The 11,898-nt window shown below is 50.8% G+C and overlaps 1 long non-coding RNA gene across 1 annotated transcript; it reads left to right on the forward strand.

Moving 5' to 3' along the window:
• Positions 1 to 264: 264 nt before the first annotated feature.
• On the forward strand, positions 265 to 1,808 carry LOC124251094 (uncharacterized). The gene is made up of 3 exons (XR_006891674.1): positions 265 to 418; positions 666 to 731; positions 1,565 to 1,808. It is a non-coding gene; the product is annotated as an uncharacterized LOC124251094 (long non-coding RNA).
• The last annotated feature ends 10,090 nt before the right edge of the window (positions 1,809 to 11,898 follow it).

Here is an 11,898-nt window from a genome sequence, read left to right on the forward strand (position 1 = left end):
GGGGGGGGGCGGGAGGGACACAGACGGACACGCGTCTCCAGCCCTGCACACGGCTGCGCGCACACAGGCGAGCGGATAGTGTGCTCCCCTGTGCACACGGTGGGAAGTGGGGTGGCTGCGGGCGCACGGCTGTGCACCCGCCAGCGGGGAGGGGCGGGGGGAGCGCCCCCCGGCCGTTCACACGGCAGGGAAGGGGGGAACCGCTGCCGCAATGCGCGCCTCCACCAGGCCAGTGCGCCCAGATGGAGAGAGGGGGCGCCGTGCGGCGAGCGGGCTGTGCCTGCGCGCCCCCGCCTGGGGCTATAAAAGCCTCGCCACCTGCTGCCTCTAGTGCGTCCAGTTGCCGGAGAAGCCAATTCACCTCTTCCAGCGGCGACTCCTCTCGACATGGACCCTGAGACCTGCCCCTGCCCGACTGGTGAGCCCCCGCCCCCATCCTGCGGCACAGCGCGTCCCTTTACTTAGAAAGAATCTTGTGCCCTACGCCATCGCCATCGCTCAAGGACATTGAGGGAAAGAACTCTTATTTCCCATTTTTAACCTCGTGAAGGGAGGGCATGGCTGTGTCCCAAAGGGCGCGGAGATTTGCATCCCCCTCCTCCTTTTAGGCCTGGGACCTAAATGGCTTACCACATTAACCCTTCCTGCGGCGTCTCCCTCTCTAGGTGGTTCCTGCACCTGCTCTGGCTCCTGCAAGTGCGAGGGATGCAAATGCACCTCCTGCAAGAAGAGTGAGTGTGGGGACCCCGCTCTGCTCCCCATCACCGACTGTCCACACAATGGGGAGACACCCGTAGGGCCCCTATTCCATTGCTTCTGCTTCTTACTGGGACAGAACCACCTGGGGAGGCCTTAAGACACAGTCACCCAGGCCCCACCCCAGTGATTAATACAGTAGGCCTGGGCCAAGATGTTTTTGTAAATTTCCGGAAGATTCTAATGGGCAGCTGGGACTGAGAACTGCTACCCTGGTCCAGCCCCTCCCCTCCAAACCTCCAGTGCCTGGGGAAGCCATTAGTGAGGCTAGGGGTTAGCTCTGGCGTGGCTTCCCTTGGCCCCTCCCAGGCCTTCGTGGGTCCCCTCAATTTGACCTCCCCCAGATGGCCGGGGAAGCAGTGTACTATGCCTGGGGAGTGGGGGATGGGAGGAAGGCTCCCTTCTTCCCTGGTGTGTAAGACTAGGCACGGATCCTCCCATTGATCTCCTGGACCCTCTGTCCTGTACCGTCTCTGCTCCTCCAAGTTTATCCTTCAAGGCCCTTTTCAAGGCCATTTACCCTGTAATGCTTTCTCCTTAAGCCCAGCACTACCCCAGCGTGGACCTAACCCCACCGTCCTCGGGACTCCCCTGCACTCACCGGGGGGGCTGTGGGCTAGCTACTGGGGACCCCTCTCCCGTGGTCGCCCAGCATGCAGCTGACACACCAGAGATGCTGAGTCAGATCAGGTGTGAGACTAGGATGGGGCCAGTGACCGGCCTCAGCACCCCTCCTCTTCCCCCTCCTTTCTGTTGGGGACAAATGCGGGAAAGGCATCAGACTGGGCACCCCCTATTTCATCTGCAGGCTGCTGCTCCTGCTGCCCAGCGGAGTGTGAGAAATGCGCCAAGGATTGCGTGTGCAAAGGTGGAGAGGGGGCCGAGGCGGAGGCGGAGAAGTGCAGCTGCTGCCAATGAGGACGTGCTCTCCGTGTGACGTGTGTAAATAGTGCTGAGTGGCCCCGGGCAACCTCTCCCCGGGGTGAGGCTTGGCTGTGTGTCCCCTTCCCCTGCTAGCAGCTGGCAAGTGACAATAAATCCTATGAATGGCATAAGCCAAGGACTGGTCTCTTCTTAAAGGGGCAGGACGTGGTGGGTAGGCAGTGCCTCATCTGAGGGAACCACGCAGTTGAGAAGTGAAATCCTGACACTTGGCCACTGGTCTCTTGGGGGCTGGGAGGGAGCTCTGGGGTGGAGTACATCCTCCCCTCACGTTCAGATGGCACTTAGTCCTCCTGCTAGGTCAAGCTCAACTTGGGGAAAGAGGGGAGACCAGACCCGTAGAAGTTTGTCCCTTTCTCCTACCTCTCAAGCTCTCTTTCTCCACCTGTACAATGGGGTTGGGGGAAGTTAAAACCAGACCCCAGCCCCAAAGGCCTGCGGCTTCTGGAATTGTCCAGTTGCTCCTGCAAAACTGCCTGTTTTCAGAGTCATCAGAGGATTGTCCGGGAGGCCCAGGGGCCTGTCTTGGCAAATTGTCAGCTGCGTTTCCAAGGTCACCGCCCTGAATAGCCTGTCTCCCCGAAACACATTGTTTAGCTCCTTTTCAGATCTTCCCATTTGCCAGTGTGTCTCCAGCCCCTTCTTTCTTCAAGTGGAAGCAGAATAATAAGAGCTTTTATCCGTGGGGGTTGTGGTCCAGTCCTGGATGAAAGAGAACACTCAGCTCTACCTGGTTTGGCTGGGAGGAAAGAAATAGGATTCTGGAAGAGAAAAGTTTCCAGGTAGGAAGACACAGTGCTGTAAACACGTCAGTTTTCCTCCAAGTTAGTTTTTGGGATCGTCCATTCAAAAGCCCACCAGGATTTTTTTTTAAACCTAATAGGCTGATTTTAGAAAATATAGTGCAAGAAAAGCCAAGCCAGTTTTCACAGGAACAGCAAACAGGCTTGCTCTAGCCTGCCAGCACTGCTTGTTCTAAAGCTCCGGGAATTGGTCTCGGCTCAGGAAGAGATCGATTGAACAGAGAGGAGAGTCCAAGAACAGACCCGGTGTAGCTGGAGGAAAGAGATGATCAGATCAGTGGCAGAAGGATACACTAGTCAGTGAAAAGTGTGGAGACAATCGGCTACCCTTTTGCATATCATATAAAAAATAATTTTCAACTAACTTAAATACCCAGGAGCAAAGTCACAGCTATAAAAGAATTTGGAAGAGGAAAATAGGATAATGTTCTTCACTTTGGGGTGGAGCTCTTTTAAATAGGACACAGAAAAGAAAACATCAATAACGTGGGATTATCTGTGCTAAATCCTCAAGTACATTATTTTACTTAATCCTTAAGCTCTAGAAGAATGGTATGACTATTATACCCATTCCCATTTTGCAGATGGGGCAGTAGGGCTTAGGGTAATTTGCATGGGGTCTGTTAAAAGATAAACTGAGGCATACTGAAATTTTTTAAGAGTTTATTGGAGCAAAAATAGATTCGAATTGGGCAGCATCCAACCTAGCAGATAGAAGGAGCTCCAAGAAGCCCCACAAAATGAAAGACTTTTATAGGCAGAAGGGAGCAAGAACAAGGAAGTTATAATAGGCAAAAAAAAAAAAAAAAAAAAAAAAAAAACCCCAAACAGACAGATTGATTATTGCCAAGTGACTTTCCTTTAGGGGATGGCAGGGGTCCATCAGGCGGATGACCTCCCTAGTGCCACTCAGGCGATCCCTGATGGACTGGTTTAAGATTCCATTTCTAGGAGAGCCGAAACTGTAACTAAGCCTCAGTTTGGTGACATGGGGCTTAGCATAGGACTCCATTTGGGGCTTGTTGCCTTGTTTTTAACACGTCACATAGCTAGAATGTGGTAGAGTCAGGATTTGAACCCGGGCAGTCTGACTGAAGTCTCGGCCCTTAAACTAACCATGCTCGTTTTCTCCCTTCTGGCTTGTTTTGTGTGACAAACAGCATCGAAACAAAGCTAAATCATCTCACACGCATTAGGATGGAGTCTTCGTCCATTTGGGCTGCTGTAACAAAATACCACAGACTGGCTGGCTTATAAACAGCAGAAATTTATTTCTGACGGTTCTGGAGGCTGGAAATCTGAGATGAGGGTGCCGGCAGGGTCAGGTGAGGGCCCTCTTCCGGGTGGAAGACTTCTCATTGTATCCTCACACACCAGAAGGGACTAGGGAGCTCTGTGGGGGTCCCAGAGATCCCAGGGGATGCAAATATTCAGACCGTAACAGATGACTATTGTCAGAAAAACCCAGAAAATAACAAGTGTTGGCAAGAATGTGGAGAAATTGGGACCCTTGTGCACTGTTGGCAGAGACGTAAAATGGTGCAGCCACTATCGAAACAGTATGGTGGTTCCTCAAAAAGTTAAAAATAGAATTACCATACCCAAAGGAATTGAAAACAGAGTCTCAAAGAGATGTTTGTGCACCCGTGTGCATAGCAACGTTATTCAGAATAGCCAAAAGGTAGAAACAATCTAGGTACCCATGGACACGTGATGGACAAACAAAATGTGATATATACATACAATGGAATATTATTCAGACATTCAGACGGAGGAAATTCTGACACAAGCTACGACATGGATGAACTTCGAGGACATTATGCTGAGGAAAATAAGCCAATCACAAAAAGACAAATGCCTACGATTCCACTGAGAGGAGGTACCTAGAGCAGTCAAATCCATGAGACAATGGTAGTTACCAGAAGCTGGGGAGGGGGCCGGGAGGGTGTGTAATGGGTACAGTCTCAGTTTTGCAAGATGAAAAGAGTTCTGGAGATTGGTTGCACAACAATTTTAAAATCCTTAAGATTACCAAACTGTACACTTAAAAGTGGGCAAGATGGTAAATTTTATGTTATGTGTATTTTACCATAATTTAAAATAAAATAAACAAAGCTAAATGGTGATAGAAAATAGTCACTATATGAGTGTGCCGTGGACTGAATTGTGTCTCCCCTCAAATTCGTGTGTTGAAGCCCCACCCCCCCAATGGGACTGTAATTGGAGATAGGGTCTATTAGGAGGTAATTAAGGTTAAATGAGATCATAAGGGTGGGGCCTTAATAGGATAGGATTAGGATTAGTGTCCTTATAAGAAGAGACACCTGTGAGCTCTCTCTTGCTCGCCCCTACACACGCACGCAGAAAGAAGAGGTTATGTGAGCACAGTGAGATGGTGGGTCCTACGAGCCGGGAAGAGGGCTCTCACCAGACCCCAACCCTGCTGGCACCCTGATCTGGGACATTTAGCCCCAGAACAGTGAGAAAACAGACTTCTGTTGTTCAAGGCACCCTTTTGTTATGGCTAAGAGAGCCAGAATGTGTGTGTGTGACAAAAGATCAATAGCTACAATATGTAAATAGTTCCTACAAATTGATAAGAAATGAAAGACTCAATTTAGAAATTGTGCAAAGGATATAAATAAGCAATTCAAGGAAAAATAAACTCGAAAGGCCAAAGAATGAAGGAAATAATATTCAACCTCACTTCTGTCAAGGAAATGCAACTTAGGATAACATTTTGCCCACCCGTTTGGCAAAAGGGTAAAAGACTGTTATTTTTTATTGATAGTGAGGGATGGGGAATGGTCACGAACGCCTGTCCCCTGCTGAAGGCAGTGTAAATTGGTATGGCCATTTTGGGGAGCATTTTAACAGTAGTTACTGAGATTTAAAATGTACATCCCTTCAACCCAGGAAGTGCACTGTACCATCATCATTGTATCAGTGGAAGCCTGGAAACAAGCCAAATAGCCTTCAGTAGGGAAGTATAAAAGTGGTCATAATGAACACCTGATAAAAAGAAGGATGTGAGCCTCTGCGTACTGCTATGGAAGGACTACCAAAGCTTATCACTAAGTGAAAAAAAACAGGGTGTAGAACAGTACATATAGTATAATCCTAATTGCGTAAAAATGGAAAGTGAAACTCCACATTATTTATACACCTGTGTGTGTGTGTGTGTGTGTGTGTGCGCGCCTGTGGGTCTTAAGGCCCGAGTGTGTCTGATATGCATACGAGAAACAGCAGAGAGGCTGTTGGTCTGCATGCCTCTCTGCACCACACAGTCCTGATCACTGTGGCTTTATCCTAAGTTCTGAAATTGGATAGAGTCAGTTCTCCAACTTCGTTCTTTTTCTGGTAGTATTCTTTATTGCTTTCCATCATTTGGCCTTTTAATGATCGAGTCTGTCTTTCCATGGGATTTTGAGCAGGCACAGGAGACACACATCTCCACTGAGTCTGCCATCTCAACCCAGCCCTCCCAACCATTTCATCGCAAAAGTATTTATGGGTGCCTAAAAATCACCATGCTGTGTTCTAGACGCTGAAGAGAGATGAAAAGAAATGTCTCTGCCCTTCAGGGAGCTCAGGGACCGTTGGGGAGGGTAAAACCACGGCAAGAACATCCGGAATGGAACCCTGGGTGCTTTAGAGCTGGAAGAAACTTACAGACCATGGCACCCAGGCTCCTCCCATTTTAGCGACCGGGGGCGGGGGGGGGGGCGGGGGGGGGGGGGCTGAGGCCGAGGGAGGGAGGCGCGGTACAGATAAAAGCTCTGGTGCCTTAAGAAGGGAGAGACCCTGCCAGGGTGGGGGATCGGGGAAGACTCCTCGGAGGAGGAGGCATTTGCAATGGGCTTTGGGGGATGGTAAGGAGGGAGAAAAACCTGGTGTATCGAGGGCCAAGTGTGTTTGGAGAAGGGCATGCGATGCCCTGATCCTAGGGCAGAAGTTCTTGGGGACAGAAGAGGGAAGTTGAGGCCTGACTGGTAAGGAGGAGGTGATGCCAGAGGGAGTTCAGCTTCTCCCCGAGTGCAAGCTTTCAAAGCTGGCTCTCCACCAGGCAGGCCTCGCCCTTCAAGGAGCCTCCTTACCGGCAGCTGGCAGGATTCGATTCTCTCCGTTCCTCTGCATTATTAAGCACCCACCGTGAGCTGGGCGCGGTGCCAGGCGCCAGAGCCAGGACAGTGAGCCCAGCAGACACAGCTCACAGCCTGGTGGAGAGTCAAAGATTAAACAAAAAAACCATACACAGCACCAGCTGCCGGGAGAGGCTGTGCAGCAGGGCGGCTGAGTGCACAGGCTCTGGAGCCAGACTGCCTGGTTTGGTGCCTGACTAGCGAGAGGCTTTGAGCAGTGTTACTTAACCTCTCTGAGCCTCAGTTTCTCCCTCTGTAAAATGGGGACGATAGCAGTCCCTATCTTACAAGGCTGTCAGAAGACTAAAGGCTGGGCATGGGACATGGGCTACGGAAATGTTAGCTGCTTTAGAACTAGTAATTGTCATTATAGTAAGTGCTACAGGGAAGGGGTGCGATGGCTGCTAACAGAGGGACTCAGCCTATTTTGGGGTCCAGGGAGGCTTTCTGAGGCAATGGCCTTTAAACTGAGACCCAACAGATGAGGGGGAGAGAAGGGTAGAGACAGCATTCTAAGGCTGAAATCAGACAACATACTACTGCCCTCCCCCGACGTAGCCAGACTTTTCAAATGGCTCTCAGTGATCCCAGCCTCCACTATTGACGCCCTGTGCAATCCCTTCCCCTTGAGCGTGGCCTGGACCTAGTGACTGGCTGCTAATGAATAGAATACAGTCATGCGTCACTTAATGACGGGATATGTTCTGAGAAGTGCGTTATTAGGTGATTTTGTCCTTGTGTGAATATCATAGAGCACTTATGGTATCGCCCCCTACACACCTAGGCCATATGGTACTAATCTTACGGGACCACTGTCATACCTATGGTCCACCATTGACCGAAACGTTGTCATGTGGCTCATGACTACTGCAAAAGCGGTGGGATGTGACTTCCGTGATTAGGTTACAAACTGTCAATTCTGTCTCACGCACACACTTTTGTTGACACTCTCTCTTGCCCTCTTGCTCCATCACTACCGTGTTGTGAGATGCTCTGTGGAGAGGCCCACACGGCAAGGGGCTAAGTGAGGTCTCTGGCCAACGGCTTATGAGCAACAGAAGCCTCAGCACAATAGCTCATAAGGACCCAAACCTGCCAACAACCACAAGAGGGAGCTTGGAAGCAGAGCCTGTCCCAGCTCACGCTTGAGATGACTGTAGCCCTGGCTGGCACCTCGCTTGCTGTCTGTGAGAGACCCCCGAGCCCGAGGCCCCAGCTAAGCTCTGCCCCGATTCCTGACCCACAGAAGCTATGAGATAATACACGCGTGTTGTCCTAAGCTGCTGAGTTTTGGGGTAATTTGTTACCCAGCAATAAATAACTATTAGACCCCCCAAATGAAGGCAGAATCAGTAGAAGGAGGAGGAAGCAGTAAGATCAGACAGGCGTACTTGTGATGAGAAGCACAGAATCACAGGATCTCCCAGGGAGCAACGATCTAATCTCTTTCTGTCCCCCATCTAATGCTGGGACCCACAGCCTGTTTCCACTGCTGTGGGGACAAGAAACTATCTCCCAAGGTGATCCCTTCCAGGGACCAGTTCTCATTGCAAGAAAGGCCTTTCCCATCCGGAGCAGAATCTTTATCCCTGAAGCTCCCATCAACAGCCTGATTCTGCCCCGGGGACCACAGAGTACAAGCCTAATTTCTTCTTTTCAGCAGGGCGTAAACATGTAGGAGTGGAGTCAGAATGTCCTGGGTTCAAATCCCAGCGCTGCCACTTACAGCTGTGTGACCCTGAGCAGGCCAGGGAACCCTTCAGTGCCTCATCTGGAAGATGGAGATAATAACAACATCTGCCTTTGGGGCTGTGCTGAGGTGGAAGTGAAATCAACTCAGTGTACCCTTAGCACGAGACCTGGTGCAGAGAAGGTGCTCAGTATTATTCACTATGACTACTGTGGCAGAGGAGAGACGCCTGCAAATTCGTTGACTCCTCTCATCAAGATGTGAGGTCTTCGTCCTCTCCTCTTGAATCTGGGCAGGCTCTGTGACTCTTGACCAACAGAACGGGGTGAAAGTGACTCGTGCTAGTTTCAGGGCCCAGGGCGTAAGAGACTTGCAGCAGCCACACCTGTCTCTTGGCACTCTCCCTTTGGAGCCCGGAGCTGAATGTCAGGAGCCTAATTGCCCTGAGGCCACCATGCTGAAGAGGCCACATGCAGGGGCTCTAGTCAATAGTTCCAGCTGAGCTCAGCCCTCCAGCCATCCGTGTGAGTGAAGCTGTCTTACAACCTCCGGACCAGCCCATCCAATTGAGGGCCACCAAGTGACCTCAGTCAGTGACACATGAAACAAAAGAATCACCCGAATGAGCCCTGATCGAATTCCTGACCCACAAAACCAGGAGAGACAATAAACGGTCATTGTTTTAAGCTGCTAAGTTTTGGGCAACTTGTGGCATAGCTATAGATAATGCGAACAACCACTGTCCAGATATTTGAAGGTAACTGTTTCTTCCAGATCGAGCCTGCCCACCCCCTCAGCTGTTGCTCACATGACGGGGTTTTTAGTCTTAAGACCATTGTGATCAACCACTTTCTGGACAGTTGAAGCCCAATGATGAACACAGCTCTCAGGATGGTCTGCCCAATTGTGCCAGTTAAGACTCTATCCAGGATGATTTAACAAAAAAGGAAATGACTGACTCATAATGCCTTCAGGCATAGCTGGATCCAGGTGTTTCAATGATGTTGTCAGGCTCCATTTCCTTTGTGATAACTTTATTTTCAGGCTCTTCTCATGGAGACAAAAGGCTTTAGAAACTCAACCTCACATACTCTTGGTTTCACATCTGGATGGAAAGAGTAATTGCCATTTTCCCAGCATACCCAGCAAAAGTTTCACTGATTCTCTTTGGTTTGTGGCTGGTGGTCCAATCAGAGCCAATCACTGTGGCCAGGGTAGTGGGATGGCCTGGGAGCCCATGGATGGGCCTAGTCCAAACAAACCACAAGGACAAACAGTGGGGAGGAGCGATTCTACACAGGAAAACTAAGGGTACTGTCACAGGGGAAGGATGAATGGACGGCTGGTGCAGAACTATAAATATCCATCTCAGTAGTTAAAAGGAGAGTGAAAAATCACCTCCCTCATTCTAGATGACATACTTCTATTAATTCAGTCTGGGGCACTTCATTGCCTCACACTGATGACTCACCTCGGATTTGCAGGGGGGTGTTTTTCCTCATCTAATTCTGCTTGGCTTCATCTCCCTCATCCCCTGCCATGTCTGGGATGCAGAATGAGAAAGTCCTCTCTCTCCACGTCTGTCCCAAGGACAGTGAGGCTTCCCAGTGGCACGTCCACGAGCAAGACTAGAGCCAGCCCCTCCCCCTCCCCCCCTTCACCTTTGCTAATTGGTCACCCCTCCCCTCTCAGAGTCAAAATGACTCAAGGGAAACAGCTGAGGCCCAGAAGCAAATTTTACTGCCAACATAGATGGCCCAAACCCTGGGCTAGATTTAAAACTTTCTGGGCAAAGACAAGCCCTGTTATCTCTTCACAGAGTTGAATTGCTTCCTCAGAGTGGACAAGCGACCATCTGATTTATTAGAAACCAGGAGTTTTGCATATAATGTGTGTGTATATGTAAATAATAACAAAAACAAAACTGGCCCAAAGAGCGGACCTTCAGCGCCCTCGGGCCACAAGGCCACCAGACACAGGGAGATCTCTGAGAATGTCTGTGTGCAACCCTGGAATTCTAGTATAATCTGATCATCCAGCAGACTGATCATTGACAGACTATAATCTGATCATTGACAGAATAGACGGAGGCTCAGAGGGACCCTGGCACAGAAGTGACCCAAGGTCACTCAGCAAGTGAGTAGCAGAGTGACCATTAGAATTGAGCCCCTCCCATAGCTCAACTCCCCCGCCCTGCTTGGCGTTTTCATTTGAGTGAGCACACAGGTCCCAAAGTGGCGAAATAAAGTGTTTTTACTTTCATTTTGTAATGGGCCCTAACTGAAGGTGGGGGCTGGGAGGGAGGAGACAACGAGGGGATTACCGTCACTACCTCCTTCGCACCTACCGCACACTTGGCCCTGCGCCAGGGGCTGGAGACACATTCTGGGGCAATGACTGCTCCTGGGGTTTTCAGTGGCCGGCTGGGCTGGCGAGGGACACAGCTCAATCCAAGAATCGAACACGTTCTTACATATTAAAAACATGGACAGTGCCAGGAAGGAAAAGGACAGGATGTGTACCAGCTCGTTCCAAGAGCATCCTGACCCGGCAAGGGGGTCAGGAAGGGCTCCCCGGAGGAAGTGACGTTGGAGCTGAGCTCCGAGGACCTTTCCACAGGACCTTACATAAACGCTGCGGGAACAGCCAGTCCTCCGCCCGCCTCCTCACTCAACTCCCCGCGGCAGCAACCAGCACGCCCCTCGCCCCCCCGGGAAGCTTCCAGTAATCCTTCCCCTAGCTGCGCTGATGACACACTCGGGATATTCCGACGACGGCGATCCAGGTCCCGTTACACAGCGGCCACACGCCCGCGGGACGGAAGCAGGATGAGCCTCCCCAGAGAGGAATTTGGGCACGCCCTCCGCTCTTCCCCCCAGCATCCACTGGGCGAGAAAGTTCTGGGGGGGTTCCCTTCCACACGTTCCAGGGCGATGCCAGCTTTCCAGCCGCTGCTTCCTCTGCAGGCTGGAATACAACTCCCCCCGCCCCCGCCCCCGCCCGGCAAAGACGTCCTCACTCTCAGGCCCAAGGCCACCGCCCACCTCCTCCCAGGCTGGTCTGAGTCTCCTCTCCTCGGCTCTCGCTGCCCCCGAGTGCACCCTCCATCCTAGCTATGACCCTGCCATCACTTTTCCCTGTGCCTCCATGGCTATGAGTCTCCTGGGCACAAGTCTTGGGGCTCCTTGATCCTTAATCGTCCTTCAGCATCTGCTGGACCCTGTGCTTTGGATCACCAGGTTCTGCTCCTCATTAGCTCTGCGACCTTGGGCAAGTTACTTAACCTCTCTGGGCCTTCATTTCCTCCTCTTTAAAATGGGACTAGGGGATAGTCCTTACCTCACAGGGTTGTTACAGCATTACATGAGATCTGGGACATAGCACGCTTAGTACAGTCCATATACAATCGGACACCAAGGCAGTCGATATACAATAGATAGATATGTCATCAACAGCCATCCCAGCGGGCTTAACCTCATGCTACACAATTTTTAAGCCTTGACAGGTCTAAAGAGTTTTTTATCATCTGTCCTCACTTCCAATCGATTTTTCATCCGAGCAGGAT

The sequence above is a fragment of the Equus quagga genome, chromosome 13 (assembly GCF_021613505.1).
Source record: "Equus quagga isolate Etosha38 chromosome 13, UCLA_HA_Equagga_1.0, whole genome shotgun sequence".
Taxonomy (NCBI): domain Eukaryota; kingdom Metazoa; phylum Chordata; class Mammalia; order Perissodactyla; family Equidae; genus Equus; species Equus quagga.